The 18,172-nt window shown below is 33.7% G+C and overlaps 1 protein-coding gene across 1 annotated transcript in view; it reads right to left on the minus strand.

The window, feature by feature from the left end:
• dchs1b (dachsous cadherin-related 1b) overlaps positions 1 to 10,769 on the minus strand; it is a 153,223-nt gene extending 142,454 nt beyond the window's left edge. Inside the window, exon 1 of the mRNA XM_056466169.1 lies at positions 10,413 to 10,769. The gene's annotated coding sequence lies outside the window, so the exon portion shown is untranslated. The remainder of the gene's footprint in view (positions 1 to 10,412) is intronic.
• Between the last annotated feature and the right edge of the window lie 7,403 nt (positions 10,770 to 18,172).

The following is an 18,172-nucleotide window of genomic DNA, read 5'->3' on the forward strand; positions in this document are numbered from 1 at the left end:
TTGGCCACAACTTTCTCTGTGTTGCAGCAAATAGAATGATTTTTGTTGACAAATCTTATTGAAATTTTTCAAAAATTACACTCTGGGCAAACTGATTACCCTTTCATTATGTTAGTGGCTGTTTTTGCCCCATTGACTTCCATTATAAATCAAATTTTTTGATTGCAAATCCATGACACTAAATAATCATGCATTCTTGATTGTTGATGTTGTCCATGTTGGGAAGAAATAAATTCACAATTTTTTTACTGTTGATCATTAGTTGCAGTGAAAAAAACCTTAGTTTATGGATGAAAATTGTATGGTTACATAAAGTATAGTGTGCGAGTGTGTGAGAGAGACCTTTGCGCAATTACCTTGTTATGTTTGAGAAAATAAAAAAGCATCTCAGCTCTTAGAACATAGTAAACATAAGTGTATTTATGCACATACTATAATTTGCTGTTTTACTCCATGGAACTCCATATAAAAGCCAGAAACTTTTGTAGCACAGGCCTATCTAAAGGGTTTAAGCTGCCAACAGAGGATCAACAGTAAAAATGAAATGTATTACTTCTTCCCAACAGAAAAAAACACCAACAATCAGGAATGCATGATTATATGGTGTCAAGGCTGTGCAAAAGGGTTAAAACACAAGGGTTAACAACTAGAATCCACACCAAAAAGGTTATCCATTTGACAGCCGACAGGTTTTAAATAATTTAAATAATAATATTTAATCAGAATAAATCTCTTATTTAATATTTACATAAATATCTTTCAATTTTTTTTATTTGAAACATAAGTAGATTGCTTTACTAGCATTTAATATGCTATCTATCTATCTATCTATCTATCTATCTATGAGCTCAAATAAATAAATAAATATATATATATATATATATATATATATATATATATATATATATATATATATATATATATATATATATATATATATATATATATATATATATATATAAATTTGTGAACTGATGTACAGTAGATGTTAAAATGGGACGATCAAATTATATATAACATTCCAACCAAAGTCAAAACATCACTGTGCACCAAAATTTGGTTCAACTATGGTTTTTCAAAGGCCAACACAAGAGCAAAATAAGCATTAAATTGCTGTTTACCTCTTCCCTGTGTGATTTTTATATTTATGTCTATATTTAAAACAGAATTTGATTGACATTATTTTGCCTATAACTGGCAGGCAGGCTGTGTGCTCGGAGAAAGCTGCAGAGAATGAAGAAAACCCCTGCGGTCTCCCTGTTATGATCCAGGTTGGTGTTCAGCATGATCTTTCTCCAGGAATGGGATGTAACAGGAAAAGAGAAACTGCGAGAGAGACTAGTTCTCTGAATTATTAATAAGCAGTGACGCACTGTTTAACAAACGTTGAACATTGAGATGCCACATCTCAGGTTTCCAATGTCTCCAGGTTACAGCAAGCAGTCCCAGTACACACATTAAACAGAGAGATTAAGCAGTCAAGACTCGGACGGGTTCAGTTGACTCAATAGGTGGAAAATAAGGAAACACATAGCTTTTAGACTGGATTTACATTTAGCCACTTAAAAAAAATTGCAGAATGTAGGAAAATTTGTGGGTATATAGGCACTACAATAAATTGATTTCAGTTATCAATTATTAAATATCATTAATACATTGCTACCATCATTTATTTCTTGTTTTATTTTATTGCCTTATGGAAATGTTTTTGTTGTGGATGTTCTAGTCCATTTTGATTGTATTTGGCTAGTTAATTTTGTAATATCATTAAATACATAGATCAAAATATCCTTGAGTCTAATCATATCACCATCTTTTTTTTCCTTTTTAAGTATAAAGGAATCAATATCAGATCACATCATTACATCCCATTTACAAATTACGTGACCTACACAAATTACCACAATGTTTTTACTTCTCAGACGCTAATAGGTTAGTTAATACTGAGATGCAAAAACCAGATGCTTGTTTAAATGAGAATTACAGAGAGGCCTACACCCAAAGCAACCCAGCACCGGCTAAAGTACCTTTCCATTAAGGAAAAGGAAGTGTGCCTTAGTAGAATTTTACACTGACTTGTCCAAACTCGGACCTTATCTACAAAAATGCATGTTTCCAGCCCATTTCACTGTGCTGATGCTTAAAAACAACCACCATTACCAGCCTTTAGAGGTAAAACTGGCAGCGCTAAGCCAAGCCATCGCCAGCAAGCTGAAGTTTGCTACTTAATACAGTATATAGGCAGTGAATGGCTTTTATAGTATCCTGAATGAATCTCTCATTAGAGTATCCTGAATGAAGCTCTCAATGATTCAATGACAATTACCGAGTGAATGAGCTGCTCAGGTGAGAGCAGAGCAAAGCTTTCGAGTCTATTCAGAGATCTGTGAATTGCTCACCACTAATTTGTCTAGTTATGCTGGGATTAATCAGTAATGAGATATAAAACGCACATGAGTTGAGATGTTGCATTTCAGTATGTTCTGACTTAAAGAATATTCTTCAAACTCACACAATGAAAAAGATCTGGTCAACTGACTTAGCAAGAACATGCTAATGGAAAAAAAAAACTTTCCTAAGAGAAAAGTAACAAACTGGAGCACTTACTTAAAATGCTTTGGCTCGAACCAAAGCGCCAGGGAACTGACTCCAAAATCTAACAATAGAGACGATTAGATAAGCTAATTAAAAACAGAATCTTTTGCAGACACAAAGCTTTTTTTAAGTTCATTTTTGCTGCCTAAATTGGAGTTAAATGGAAGTTAGAATTTGTGTCTGTGGTAGAAATAAGTGGAAACATGTTCATTACACTTACAAGTTAAATGTCCAGAGACTGGCAGTAAGTTTAGAGACAGTAATTTCTGATTTAATTAAACTTTTTTTGTTAGTTAGTTAGTTTGTTTGTTTTATTGCTAAGCTACATAAAGCTAACTGAAATGAAATGTTGTAAATGTTGTTGTTCCCTTAATTGTACATACTGTCACCTGACAGACAGAGGACAATGCAGAGAGATCAGTGAGAAAATGAAGGCAAAGGCAGATTCAGCTTGACTAGTGTATTCTGCATTGAACTCCACTGTGCTATAAATTATTTATGCTTTTATTATAATAAGTTATAATTTAAAATTATACTGAATTAGTTAAGATGATTTAAAGAAATGTTTCCTATTTATTTGTAAATATTATGAAATAAATTAGGAAATGACCTTTGGCAACTTTAACTTTCGGCCCATGGCTCTCAATGATATTTGGTTTTTGGTCCTTTATACAAAAAAGTTTGGTCACACCTGCACTAAAAGCTACCTCAGTTGTATCCTTATAGTGGCAGAATGTCTGGTGACTGGTGTTAAAAGGTTCATTCTTTATGGCATCTGAAAATAACATACTGACATATAATGTTAAGAAAAGCAAATAGGAGTTAAAATATTTACTGGAGCATCCATTTAATTTAAAGCGATAGTTTAAACCAACATGAAACAATTTCCTCACTGTTTACTCACACTCAAGTGGTTCTAAACTTTTATGAATTTCGTTTGTTCTGTATCGATTGAAATCCTTAGAAGAAATAAAACATACTACAGATATCAATGGCAGTTTTTTTCTAACATTCTTCAGATTTTTTTCAACAGAAGAAAAAAAAAAGTCAAACATTTTCTGAGCAAGTGGAAGAGGAGTAAACGATGACAATTTTCTTTTTTGGGAGAACTGGGCCTTTGGGAGAGGACTCTGTTTAGTCCTAAAAATAACATTCCTGGTTTTGGTCAATCAGATCACAAGTAGATAGAGAGACACATATTGTTGTTTAGATCTAATGTTTAAATCTGTCTGCTTTGACCACTTTGAACATCTTTTTTGATTTCTTTATTAGGGGATTTGGGGAAAATATCTAATTGCGTTTTTTTTGTTGTTGTTGTTGTTGTTGTTGTTGTTTTTTGACAGATATTGCAATTTCGAATTGATTTGCGATTTAATTTTGTAGTCAAGCTTCAGCTCAATAATCTGTATCATAGCTTCTTACTGTTAAATTGCAGTGTTAGTTAAAAAAGGAACTGAAAAGATATCAACTTACTAAAACATTTATTCAAATAGTTTTTAAAATTTTCAGAAATTAAACACTTTTTTCTCTAGAGCAAGCAGTAAACATATAAAATGACCTTTCCTTTTTGTACACAAGTTGAACTCAAATTAGGGAGAGTAGCTTATTATATAAACAAAATAATAATAATCATAAAAATACAGAACACACAGCAAACTAACATGCTTGAAACAATTGTTGCTTGCAACTAGATTGTCACTGGCAATACTTTCAGTTGACTTTTTAGCAGAACACTACTCATTTAGCCGCCTGTGGGACTTTTTAGATGCTGGTTGTTGTATTTCCTCATGCTGTGGCAACAATTGTTACAAATGACCTGTTTTTGTATGGTGTATGGTGATTCCCATATTACCGATGTTCTGTTTTTCTTTGATATGAATTTGTCTATTAATGCTTCTGAAGCAGAAGACGCCATGATCCTACGCTTTCCTGTTTGGGTTTTTTTTTTCTTTTTTTTATAGTGGGCGCTCCCCATAGTTTGGTTAAGCAATTCTGATTGGGCAGAACGAAAGTGTGCTCACTCAATTGGCTAGTAAGACTATCACACACAGACGGCAGTCATGTATTTGCTCTGGGCGTGGGAAATGAAATAATACATGTATATTTCATTTCACAGTCTATTGCGATTAGCTAATTGCAATGTTTCAAATTGCGATTGCGATTTTGATTAATCCCACAGCCCTAGTGTAAACTATATATGGCATTTTTCCTTAGTTTTCAATCTAATATTGCTAAATAAATTCACATCATTATACAGTACATCAAAGGAGACCATGAAAAATGCTTCAGAGAGTAGGTGGTATTTTTAATACTCTGATAGCCACAAAACGTCCAAACACTGTGGGTTTGTGTTAGAAATAGCACAAAACATTGTTTTAATAAATGTCTGCGAAATACCAGGGTCAAAACAGGGTTTGTAATAGGTGAGCTACCTAGCAAGTTGACTACATCATTAAAAAACTAATGAAGGTGTTTATATGATACATAATAATCATAATTTGTATGAAAAGCATATAATATAGAATAATTTGTTTACTTTTTACTGCCTTTAGTGTTAATGATTTTACAGCTGAAAACTGCAGTGAATTGTATGTTTAATAAAGGTTTTTTGAGTTAATAAAATGTAGAAACAAGTATAAATATTGACTATGTCACCCATTTAGTAGAGGGAGGAGAACAAATCGGTACATCCAAGCATAACTTAAAATATTTTTTTGGTTAGATGTAGCAAAATCACACACAATCTGTTTCCTCCACAGAACAATTCTCAGATGATTATAAGGCTTCAATTAAAAGCGTAAGGAAAGAGAACTGGATATACACCCTTGAGATATGACATCTAGACAGGGAAATCACTCAGCAAATGGGTTCCTTCTCCCCTTTCCGACTGCGGTGTTTGCAGGAAACAGATTAATCGCGGTTTCCCCCTTGACCAACAAAGAGTTCAGACCTCACTTCTAATCTTAGAGTTTCAATGTCTGCTAAAAAAGAGGGTGGCGAACTCACATTTATACTAAACAGCAATCAGTCAATGCAATACAAAATACATAAGCGGCAGTAATGATCCTCCAGTGAGAGTGGGAGTGTGGTTTGAAATCCCCCCTCCTACTCTAACACACACCCTATTCTCCTGGCTTATTCTAATTAAATCAAACAGCGCCTCTCCCCCCATGTGTTGCCTCTGATCAGTTTCCAAGTGTTGATGGGCAACAGTATGAACAGACTCCCCCTCACCACGTTTGTCTTTCTTTTACTGCCTTAGAACGCATGTCTCACGCTGAGGCCGCACATGTGCCCTGCGCTCCTGACATCAGCTATGATCTGATGCTGGAAAAGAGGCTCCAGAGCAGCCAAAATCCCTTTTTTATAAGTTATTTGGTAGAGACTAAAGTTATTTTAAGACCATGAACTCTAAAAAACAAACCTGGTTATTGGGTTAAATTTAAAATTATAAAAGAATTTTTCCCAACAGTTGGGTTTGTCTATATTTGACTACTACTACAACCCATCATTTTATAGAGCCACACCCATTTGAGAGGCCGCCCAATCATTATAACACAGAAGACACAATACGTTGATTGACAGGCCAATATCCAATGAACAGATGTCCTTTAAAATGGAAATAGAGCAGTATCCAAGTCTGCAAAACAATATTCTGTGGTATCCATTATAGATTTGTGTGTCGAACTTTTGCAATATTTCATAATAAATTTAGGGCTGCACAATATAACGATAACTCAGTTAAAACGATAGTGTTATTTTTATTATTATACGGTGATTATTTTATTTCTGCTTCTGAATACTGTTTGACTCTCCTGAAAATCATAATCCATTGTTTATTTGCATATTTTATCTGTTTTATTTAACTTTTCTTGTAATTATTTTTAGATATTTTATACAGATACACTCACGATCCAAAATTATGAATTCTTTTCAAGCTATTCAAGTCATCTGCTGAAATTGCATTTATATCGCAGGCAGGCTGTATACAGTTGAAATCAAAATTATTAGCCTCCCCCCTTTGAAATTTTTTCTTTTTTTTAATTATTTCCCAAATGATGATTAACAGAGCAAGGACATTTTCACAGTATGTCTGATAATATTTTTTCTTCTGGAGAAAGTCTTATTTGGTTTATTTCAGCAAGAATAAAAGCAGTTTTACATTTTTTAAAAACCTTTTTAAGATCAAAATTATTAGCCCCTTTAATCTATTTTTTTCGATAGTCTACAGAACAAACCATCTTTATACAACAACCTGTCTAATTACCCTAACCTGCCTAGTTAACCTAATTAACCTATGAAGCCTTTTGATGTCAGTTTAAGCTGTATAGAAGTGTCTTGAAAAACATCTAGTACAATATTATTTACTGTCATCATGGCAAAGATAAAATAAATCAGTGATTAGAAATGGATATTAAAATTATTATGTTTAGAAATGTGTTGAAAAAATCTTCTCTCTGTTAAACAGAAATTGGGGGAAAAAATACACAGGGGGCTAATAACTCAGAGGAGCTAATAATTCTGACTTCAACTGTATATCGCAATGAATGAAAATATTGCAATGTCATTTTTTTTCCAATATTGTGCAGCCCTAACAATTTAGTTAAGATATTCACACCTTGTTGCTACCTTTATGAATATTTTTGCATTTTTTTGTTGTTTGGTTGAGCGCCCATTATATTGACGTGCATGCTTTTGTGCATTTTATCATAATAATATTGTTAGCAATTACATCAACTGATATTATGCGATTAAAACGTAATATATTCCTGTCAAGTCGTTCCAAAAATCATGATGATGGATGTTGGTAGATTTACTGCACATATTTTAACACATACTGTAGGTGTGTTATCCAATCAATAATGGCAGAGAAAGCAGCCATGCATGAGGCATTTATGGGAGGTAACAGTACTCGATTACTGAGAAACTGTGGATCCAGAATACCTATATAAACCTTTTTCAGCTTGTATTTCAGCAGCCAATAAACACCACTCACATCTTTGAAGAATAATATTGTGACTTATGTAAACATGCTGACCTGTAAATGCAAAACATTTATATATTCTTATTGTATTTTACAAAATATTCCTACATTTATAGTAGTTTTTATGTGTAATTTTAATCTGCAATTTAAATTTGTGCAATTTAATGAAAAATAAAGTAGAAATGCACAGCTAATGATGGAGGCTGTGTTCAGAATTGCCCCATACACTTAAAAAAAAGCACACTATATGAGTCGAGAGCCATTTGTCCTTCTGTCCGATATATTTAGTGCACTTTTTAATCCCATAATACACCCCAAAACCAAGTGTACAACTGATATTCTCTTACTATAATTTTATCTGAGGCTCAAACTAAATCAATTCCTACATCTTATCAGAAGACAGCGTCTGTGGTTCATTCATCCCTCCATTTTTGAAACTCCTGTTGTGACTTTCTCAGACCCGCTTAAAAGTCCACATATAACTGTAACTGCAGTATATTCCAAACTTGGTAAACTCTTGATAGTCTGGTAAGCAAGACTACAAGCCATGGTTTGTTGTCCACACTTTAAGATGTGAAACGCTGTCATAAAGTATACATCTGCCATCACAAATCCACATCCCTGTACTTGTGGAGTGCACACAACCCTTCAATGCCACTTCTGTCATTTCCACCACTGTTACATGCCTTTCACACATGAGTGAGTAAACTGCTCTCTTATTTAACTGCACGCTCACGATACTTAATTACAGCCTGTGCAGCTCGAATGAGGGACCTTAATAATAGGCAAGCTGTGATGTCGTGAGGTGCGTGCAGTCACACGTTGCATGCAGGCACATACTATATATGCGTCCGGTAGCCGCAGTGGCCGATGAAAGAGAGCAAAAAAAATCTGGTAATCCTACAAAAACTCAAACATGTGTCTCTTGTTAAAAAATGGGAGTCTGTTTTCAGGAGAATGCACGCCTCGACGCTCAAGAAGAAACTGATCTCTGCTTGTTCAGTTTACGTGCGAGGAATAGATAGAGTAGCAATCCCACTCCCTCTGCTCCTCTGGCAAAATGTGGCTACTCTGTAAGATACAGGACTGCATACTGGTGGGGTGAAGGATGGGAACAATTCTGGGCCGTCAGTACAATAAGAAAACATCTTTCAAAGTGGATGTAACAAAATACCCAGTGCCAGGTTTATTTGAAACACCTGCAGGCACAGTGAGAAGTATGAAGCAGTATTCACAGTCAACTATTCAGGATCATAGCCAGCCTGGTGAAAGGGTTTTCCCAAAAAGAGGACCGTTTTGCAATTATACGTCTCATTTTCTATTTAATTATGAAATTTAAATACTGGATTTGTGACATTTTAAACACTATTCTGAATTAGCTTGTTGGATGGTCATCATTACCACACTTTTTGACTATTTATTAAATATTATTCAAATCAATTTCAATATGGTACACTTTTGGTGCCTCACACCTTTTCATTGGTCATTTTTTGTTTTAAGAATCCAAGATAAAATTTCAAGAAATTAGAATAAAAGTTACTTCAAATGTTTTCTCAACAATAAAGTGGCGAAAGATGATTTAAGTTAGATTGTATGTGTTCTGGCACAGCTGGATGTTGTACTCATTAATATTAATAATTAATATTAACAAAACTGATTAACTGAAGTCACACCGAAGTTACCCTCAGTTTTGGAAGAAAGGTCCAGGAATACACACAAATAACCATTTAGTTAAGACTTTTAAAAGAAACAGTTTTGGTCTTTTTATTGATTTTATTATAGCCCTTTGACTGCCTCTCTACCAAACAGTTGACCATGTTCTTACTGTTTTAAATAATGACTGTTAAAGTCATTTACTGAATGACTGTTTTAAATAATGGTTTACAAAACAAATCCTGTTGCACTATACTTGATTTTTGTTTTATTGTAAAAAAGAAAAGAAAAAGAAAACATGTTAAATAAGAAACGGAAATATTTTATGGCATACTTCCAAAAATAAAGGTAATTTAGTATTAAGAAATGTTTTATTTTTAATCTTTTTTTAATAAATTAATCTTACACTTATTTTCACATTTTTCATAGTATATGTATTAATTTCGGTACTTTTACCATAAACCAACATAACAACCATTTGGTAGAGGCTGATATTTTAGAAATTATGGGATGTGTTAAAAAAATGCATTGAGTGTGTTAACTAGGGACATCAGGAGTTAAGAAATCCAATCCAAACATTATTTTTTTTTCTTGGTGGGGTAGTTAAAGGGTTAATAACCCTTTTTCCAATGTAGCTAATGAACCTTTCATGGAATGAAAAGGTTAAATGCATGTTCTGTACTGAGGCATTTCTTGTGAAGAATATCTGTCCACTATAACAGGTACAGTAACACACACACACCTGCCTGTGGGAAATGCGAATACACCAGAACATAACATTAATTCACAAGCCTTTAACTATAAATACGCAGGTCTATATCATTCTGGTGTTTTTGGTTCAGTTCCTTGCATTACTTTACAGAGAGGAGATGTAGCATGAGTTACCTGTCAATCCATTCATAAAATACTGTCCGTTTTAACGTATCAACGCAGAAAGCTGCATGCTTTAACCAGCTGACATGAAATACTACAGCCTACCAGTCACTTCATCAGGGCATGAAAAAAACAAGAGAATGAATGAAACTGCATGCACAAAGAAGCGTTTGGTTTTTACTGCAAATAAGCAATACCCCTCATGCCGCTAAAATATCAGCCACCCATGAGAAACGGTGCCAGAATTTGAGTTAAGCAGATTGTCTAGAGTCATAGCTAAAGATATGATAACGACATTGATCCTTACATTCATTTGAACGAGCTCCGCCGCTTGTCTGTGAGCATCCGTTGTTTCACCCAAATCCAATTTGTATGCAGATGTATCCAGTCTGTTCCCAGTCGCAAACCGATCGTTTTTAAGACAAACGCATCAGCATTAAATCCATAGGAAAGAGACTGAATTCTCACGCAGATTCACTCCGTGCATTCACCGGCGAAGAATAGCCTCAGCCCCTCAGGTGTGAGCGGCTCCGCATTCACTCCTCCATTCACCAAACGGGACCAGAATATTACAGGATCTCCTCCGGGTCTGAATATTAACGCGCACCTCCGTTTAACGGTCACCTCAGCATCCACTGGCCGATCTGTGGACACACCGCACCACCGCGACTGAAACCCGACTCCACATCAGGCCCGGCCTCTCCTAATTTGGGTTGCTAATATATTGGACACGTGGGGAGCGGTACAAAAGGGGGAGCAGGGGAAAGAAAAGAGGAGGACGGAGGAGAAAGGCTTGACTCGTTCGTGTACTGTAGTGCCACCATGCTCTGCCGTGGAGAAGTGGTTTTAAGACAAAGAAAAAGATGCAAGAGCCCTTTTTTAGTTTGTGTAGTGAGTCTAATTAACACTTTGTGTATAATTCTCAATTTTATGACGTTGTAATTTGCAACGTATAAATATTGAATGATGCATCTGATTTTTAAATAAAATATTAAAAATGCCCCCCGTTTTAATAAACAATTAAAAACTGCAAATTAACCGAAAATTTAAAAATGACTTTTTCCAGAAGAAAAAATATTATCAGACATACTGTAGAAATTTCCTTGCTCTGTTAAACATCATTTAAAATAAAAAATAAAAAAAACTCAAGTTGTGGCGGACTAATAATTCTGACTTCAACTGGTATATATATATATATATATATATATATATATATATATATATATATATATATATATATATATATATATATATATATATATATATATATATATATATATATATACATATACATATATATACATATACATATATATACATATACATATATATATATATATATATATATATATATATATATATATACACAAACAAACATTTCTACATGGATACGTAATTATAATTTTGTCTGTTGTATTGACTTGACTTGTATTTTTTAGTTTGCTTTAATTTTTATTCATGTATTTATTATTATTATTATTATTATTATACAGGAATTTCCCAGTGATAGGTTGCAGCTGAAAGGATCCACATCGTAACATCCACTGTGTAAAACATATGCTGGATAAGTTAGCGGTTCACTGTGGCGACCTCAGATTAATAAAGGGACTGAGCCGAAAAGAAAAATCAATTAATTATACAGGAAATCTAAACACTTTATTAATAGTAGTAGTCAGGGTTGGGCAAAGACACACTGAAATGTATTTCAAAATAAAATACCAAATACCTTAATATTAAGTGTATCAAAATAAACTACTAAATACAGCATTCACAAAATCTATCAAAATAAATTACAGTATTTTTGTATTTTAAAAATACTACTAAGTGCTTTTAAAAAGGAGCATGAAATCAGTCCCTTTACCATTAAACTGACTCTTCAATACTCAATGTAAAAACATGATTTCCTCAAACTCATATACTATACCTGCTCCTGCTCTATAACCTGTCAGTTTTTAGGAGATCATTAGATACGCGTTGGTCACACATTATTTTGATGGTCCATTTGTTACATTGCATCTACATGTCAACTAATTCACATTAGATCATAAGTAGACTGTTAGGTTGGGGTTGGGGTTAGTGTAAGTTGACATGTTCGTGCAAAGTTCTTATAGTTAGTTAAATATCTGTTGAATAAGCTGTATCAACAGATATTAAGCAGACTGTCTACTACTACATATGTTATGTCACTTTGACATCTTTAGACATACAGTACATCTTTCCTCTTCATTTACTATACATTGCAACTATATCTGCTGTTCAACTACTGCCAGTTAAAACAGCCAAAGTGTTGTAGGAATTGCCAATGTAGGACTTTTTTAATATGCTTGTTTTAAAGGCAAACATTTGACATCAGCCACATGTTCAAAACTTCTATTATTTGAACAGTATACTCTCTCATATCTTTTTTTTTTTCCAGTTATTCCTAAAAAGGAAGAGTAAATAATGTCCAAAGGACCAATCAGGGGCGCATTTTTATGATGTCATCATATAGATTTCTTACAAAGTATTTTACAGTATTTTAAAAATACAAGACACTAAAGTATTTTGATACAAAATATTATGCCGTTTTCATAAACCCTACCAAACAAAATACTATTTTATATTTAAAATACGAATTTGAAATACATGTATCATAAAACTGCCCATCGCTGGTAGCAGTAATAATAATAATAATAATAATAATAATAATAATAATAATAATAATAATAATGGTATTATAAAGATGAGATTATAAAAAAGAGTTCCTTTTTCAAGCTTTGGTGTTATGGTAGTACAAAAAAGGTTGCAAAGTTTTTTATTATATAAATGTGACTGCATGGAATTTATCTGAAGTGTTACAAATCTGTAGTCATCTACACTGAAAAAGTATTTATAAACTTTGTAAATCAAATAAAGTTTATTAAATTTGTCAAGGTTAGGTTTATTTTAGGTTGAAACTAAACATTAAAAAGTTTTTTTTTTCCTTTTGTGTTTAAAATATTTCATGTATAGGTGACTATTTTGACAAAAAATAAACCCTGTCCACAAGTGAATTAATACAAGTAAATTAGTTCACAACAAATTACTAAATATCCTGAACTGTGCATGCCAGCAGGGGTGGATTTAACCAATAAGCAAGGTAAGCGGCCGCTTAGGGCCCCAGGAAATCTGAGGACCCCCAAATAAATACCTAGATGTATAAATGATACCTATAAATTATATATAACATTGTTTTCTATCATATTTTGTACAGTGAGGGACTAAAATGTTTTATTTGAATCTATCTGCACAAACTTGTCCCCCACCTTCAATCATGGACCAGTCCAGCAGTCAAATCAGTAAAGATTGTTTTAAAATGAAATAGTTCATTTATTATTTTTTGTTGTGAATTCATTTTAAGAAAACACATCTTTTCAAATGTTTTACAAGATGCTTTACATGTTATTATTATTTTGCATTAATATAAAAAGTAGAAAAGGAGATTGAGTGCTATAAGAGAAAAAACAGCAAAAAAAAAAAAATTACGTACAAGTACAAAGGTGCATTTTAGAACTTTTGGGCCCTATGGCTGGAATTGCTTAGGGCCCTAAAATCACTAAATCCGCCCCTGCATGCCAGACTAGTATGGCAACGGTACTTTGTAGAGAAGCACTGGGCACCTTTCCACATATGGTCCTCCAGTCCACCATTGTTGCTTTGGTTTCCAAGTACACATGTATGTATGTAGAATGAACATTATGAGCAGGATGTAACTGTTCCAGATTTAAATATTAGTTACCATGTTTAATTATTAGTCTCACCTGTCTCTACTTTAGTTGCTAAAATCTCAGTTTTTCCCCATGATTATTAGTGTGCTTGGCTTTGTTATTCTTTTACAAATCTCCAAAATATTTTCCACATGTAACATTTTTTATTTATTTATTTATTACTGTATTTGCATTGCCCATAATGTCAGTGGACATCAAAAACTGGATGTTATTTGTAGTCTAGCGAGTGTGGGCGAACACCCCGCAGACCGATGGAGTCTCAGTGTACTGCAGCACCAGGAGAATTGGTGTGACAGCAAGGTCATTTATCAACCTGGGTTTCAGGTCAACCCCCTCCAGCTGCACCCAAGCGTTAAGTACAAAGAAGACTGAATACAAACCTGCAAAGGAGAGCACAACCACTCCACGTTAAACAACTCAAACCCTCAAATATAACATCTACCTTTTATGAGTCTTACTGTAAATATAACATTCATTGTTCTGCAGGTTTAGAGTCTGAATATTGCGCATAAATATTTAGATGCTTCATAAACCCTGAAGTGAAATCAGCATTCAGTCATCTTCCCTGTGCATATGTACATCTTTTGCAGTGCCATTCTGTTGTAAAAAGACTTCACCGCAGAACTCATGATACACGCTCGTAAGTGTTAGCAGATGGTGACGTTGCATTTGTCGTGTGCGAGCGTTTGGGGAGAGGCTCCCCACAAGGTTTAGGATTTATTCCCAGAGAAGCTCTTTAGGTGGAGGACACACTTGGCTTCTGTTCATAGCCTCCAGTTATCAGGCTCACGATATCTCAAATTTTAAATCTACCATGGAGATCGAAATGTGATAACATTTTAGTTGACTACAAATTAACTACAACTAAACAGACTACGAATAACATCCAACAAGGCAAGCTAGATAGTGTTTGATGTCCACTTATATTAAGTAATATGCAATGCTAATTAGATTAGATTCAACTTTATTGTCATTACACATGTACAAGTACAAGGCAACAAAATGCACTTAATGTCTAACCAGGAGTGCAATAGTATAGTGCAGGATATATGTTTAAGTTATAAAGTGCAGTTATGGAAAAAAACTATGGGTAATATTTGCAGTTGGATGAACTATGAACATTATAGACAGGTTGTATTAACTATGAACAGACAATAACAGTAGATGAATATATGTACAGGTTGCAATTATGCTATTAATAATCAGAAGTATGCGGACAGATATGAACAATTACAAATGTATACGTGCAGTGAAATGTAATGTAAATGTACAATTCAGGTTGAATTAGTGCAACAAAGTGCAATGAATTTGTACAATTTTAAATGTGCAAATATTAAATAGTGCAGTGATTATGGGAAGTATAAGTTATTAAGAATGTATTTTAAGTATTATAAGTAGTTATAATTAATAAGTATTATAAGTAATGTATTATACATGGGAAGAAATGATGGAGAAACCATTTGTACTCAGAAAAATGCTATAGATTTCAGAGAAAATAACACTCTCAATTGGAAATGACTTTATATCATGTATTTTTTTTAAACATGCAACTAATAATAACAGTTAACAAACAAGGACAAAAAAAATCTGATTCTGGAGATCTGTATAATAAAGCCATACATACTAATACTAAAGATGAGGAAACACTGAGATGTAGAGCTACAAGACTACAGCGAAACTAGAGACAGTTGACACTAATAAGTAACTATGCTAACAAATAGTTAAATACTTTACAATCTTTCACAGCATTGTACAAAATAGCTTCAATGCTTCAATGAAAACTTTTTTTATTATCATTTTAGGAAACTCAAAGCAATAGCAGTTAGAGAATAGCAAACTCTTTGTAACACAAAGAAAGATTATACTGTAACTTAAATTTCTTAAATATGCTTCAGCTAGAAATTATGTCGAGACCCTTGCTTTGAATGACTCTAGCACACACTTCAGAACATGTGATCTTGATTATCTCTCTTCCCTGTTTCTTCCACAGTTTGGTGGCTGCAGTGCTTTCTTTGCCATAACTTTGTTGCTAAGTAGTTTGTAAAGATTTTCAATAAGGTTTACATCGGGACTCTATAGACCATTTCATTATTTCAGTGTCTTCGGCTGCAAGGAACTTTATTTAGATTTTTTCTGTGTTTATGTTTTATATCCTGTCCTCAGTACCGGATTTAGGCATGGATAATATGGGCGATCGCACAGGGGAGCGGCAGGAGGGAGACAAAAAAAAAAAGCTATGAAGATACGAAGAGCCCCAGTAAAACCTTTGAGATACGATTTACTTCATGCAAGTGTATTAATTTAGATGTTTATTAATTTAGATATTTATATAAATATTAATTTAGATATTTATTTATACTAAATAATTAAAATGTGTTTTCGGGTAGTGGGGCATGGCCATCATGTCTAGCAGCGCCCCTGGGGGTTAGTTTAATGGGCAGTCCGCTTGTTAAGTCGTGACGTACTGTATCAGTGATGTATGGAATACTGTTTCCGGGTCCAAGCCGCAACTCATTTGAATTTAGAAAATATTCGTTTATGGCCGCTTTTTAGTCCTATCACACATTACCATACCTGTCAACATTGGGATGTTAAAATAATGGATATGCCCACCATAATAAGGGATTGTATTATGTAGTGAAATATTAGTAACATTTCAGTTTGTACGCGGTCTAAATTTGTTTGTTTGAGACAATCACATGTGTACCAATGGAAGTACTAAAAAGTCAACCACATAGTTTCTATATGGTTCTAGTTCTTTTTTTTTTTTTTTTTCAGGGGCGTGAGGGAGGAGAGATAGTTGGATATGGGGTGGTTAGCCCGGGGTGCCATTTAAACTAGAACCACCACTATCCTCTTGTGCATTTGTCTTTCGTAGACTATTTTGAGGGATTTTAATGAGTTAGTGATACAGTAAAATGAAAAATTCTGGAGACCACAGACTTAGAACGAACAGCTTTGCTTAAAAGGGTCGTTCTTCGCCTTCACCTGAAAAACTAGATTTCAAAGGTTTTCAGTTATTTTATAATGACACAAGTGAAGTACAAAGCATATTTAGTGGCGTATTTAGCACAGGATATGACAACTGTTAATTTTTACAGTAAAATATGAAAAAAAAAATTTACAAACCATGATATGACCATGTAGGTGCAAACAGGCCCTTTTGTCAAGACAAAACTGTAAATTTAGGTTTCCCGTTAAAAAGGGTGTCATACAATTAATGATTGTTTTTAACCTGGTGCAGAATAACAGCAATAGCTGGGATGATCTGAATGTGTTTTCTGATTTTGATCAGTGCTCTTTTTCTATGTTCTCATTTAAAAAAAAAATTAAGTATGTTTTTATATGAAATGCTTTTAAAATACACATTTGCTCATGTGAAGATAACTTCAAATAAGAACTTAACAATAACCTAGAAATTTGGGAAGTTGTAGGTTGGTCTGTAATTTTGATCTTCACTGTACATGCAATCAAATTTAGCTTCATTCATATTCCCAGCTATACTAACTCAATTTAAACTCACACATGGAATTGCATGTTGCTTTTGAAGTCTTTCCGTTGCTGATTTCCCACCAATGCTTTTGTTATCTTTGGGGAAAGGGGGATGGAGTACTGTACCTGAAAGGCTCCTGTTCAAACCATCTTAAACTTTGAGCTGAATGTACTGACTATGGTGGGTTTAATCACCGTGAGGTCATTTGGTTATGGCTCATTTACAGTTCATAAAGGTTTCTGTCTATGGTGCCAGCCCTGTTCACACAGGGCAAGTTTGGCTGTCCTAACAGATTTTTCATTAGCTTTTAATATGTGAGACTTTGAATCTAAAATTTGCATTGGAGAATATTTTAGTAACAGCGTGTTTTTGCAGAAATATTTATTCAAACAATATTTGAATTTGAACCTAAAAAATTTAATCTTTCTTTGGTCAACATAACATCCATTTACAAAAGTCTGGTACAACTCCAGTTCACACTTTCGTAAGGATGAGGTCACCCTCCGCAATGTCAGGACAGGAAATGAGGAATAAATGTCTTTTTTCATTATGTCAGCAGCTTTTACAGTCCAGTTCAGTGGGCATAGTTTGGATTATAAAGAGAATGGGAGTCAGTTATGGTGAGTTGAAGTCATGTCTGAAAAAAAAAATCATATTTATGAATTAAACATGATATCAATTATGTCATTTACTCAACCTTAAGCCATTCCAAACTTATTCCACTATCTGTGAAGAGGTGCAGCAAAATCTGGCTTATGACTTAACAGGTATGTATTTATTTGTCTAATTTCACCACAACCATCCCATGCTGTAATGATAATAATGCAA

Source organism: Danio aesculapii, chromosome 10 (assembly GCF_903798145.1).
Source record: "Danio aesculapii chromosome 10, fDanAes4.1, whole genome shotgun sequence".
In the NCBI taxonomy this organism is placed as follows: Eukaryota; Metazoa; Chordata; class Actinopteri; order Cypriniformes; family Danionidae; genus Danio; species Danio aesculapii.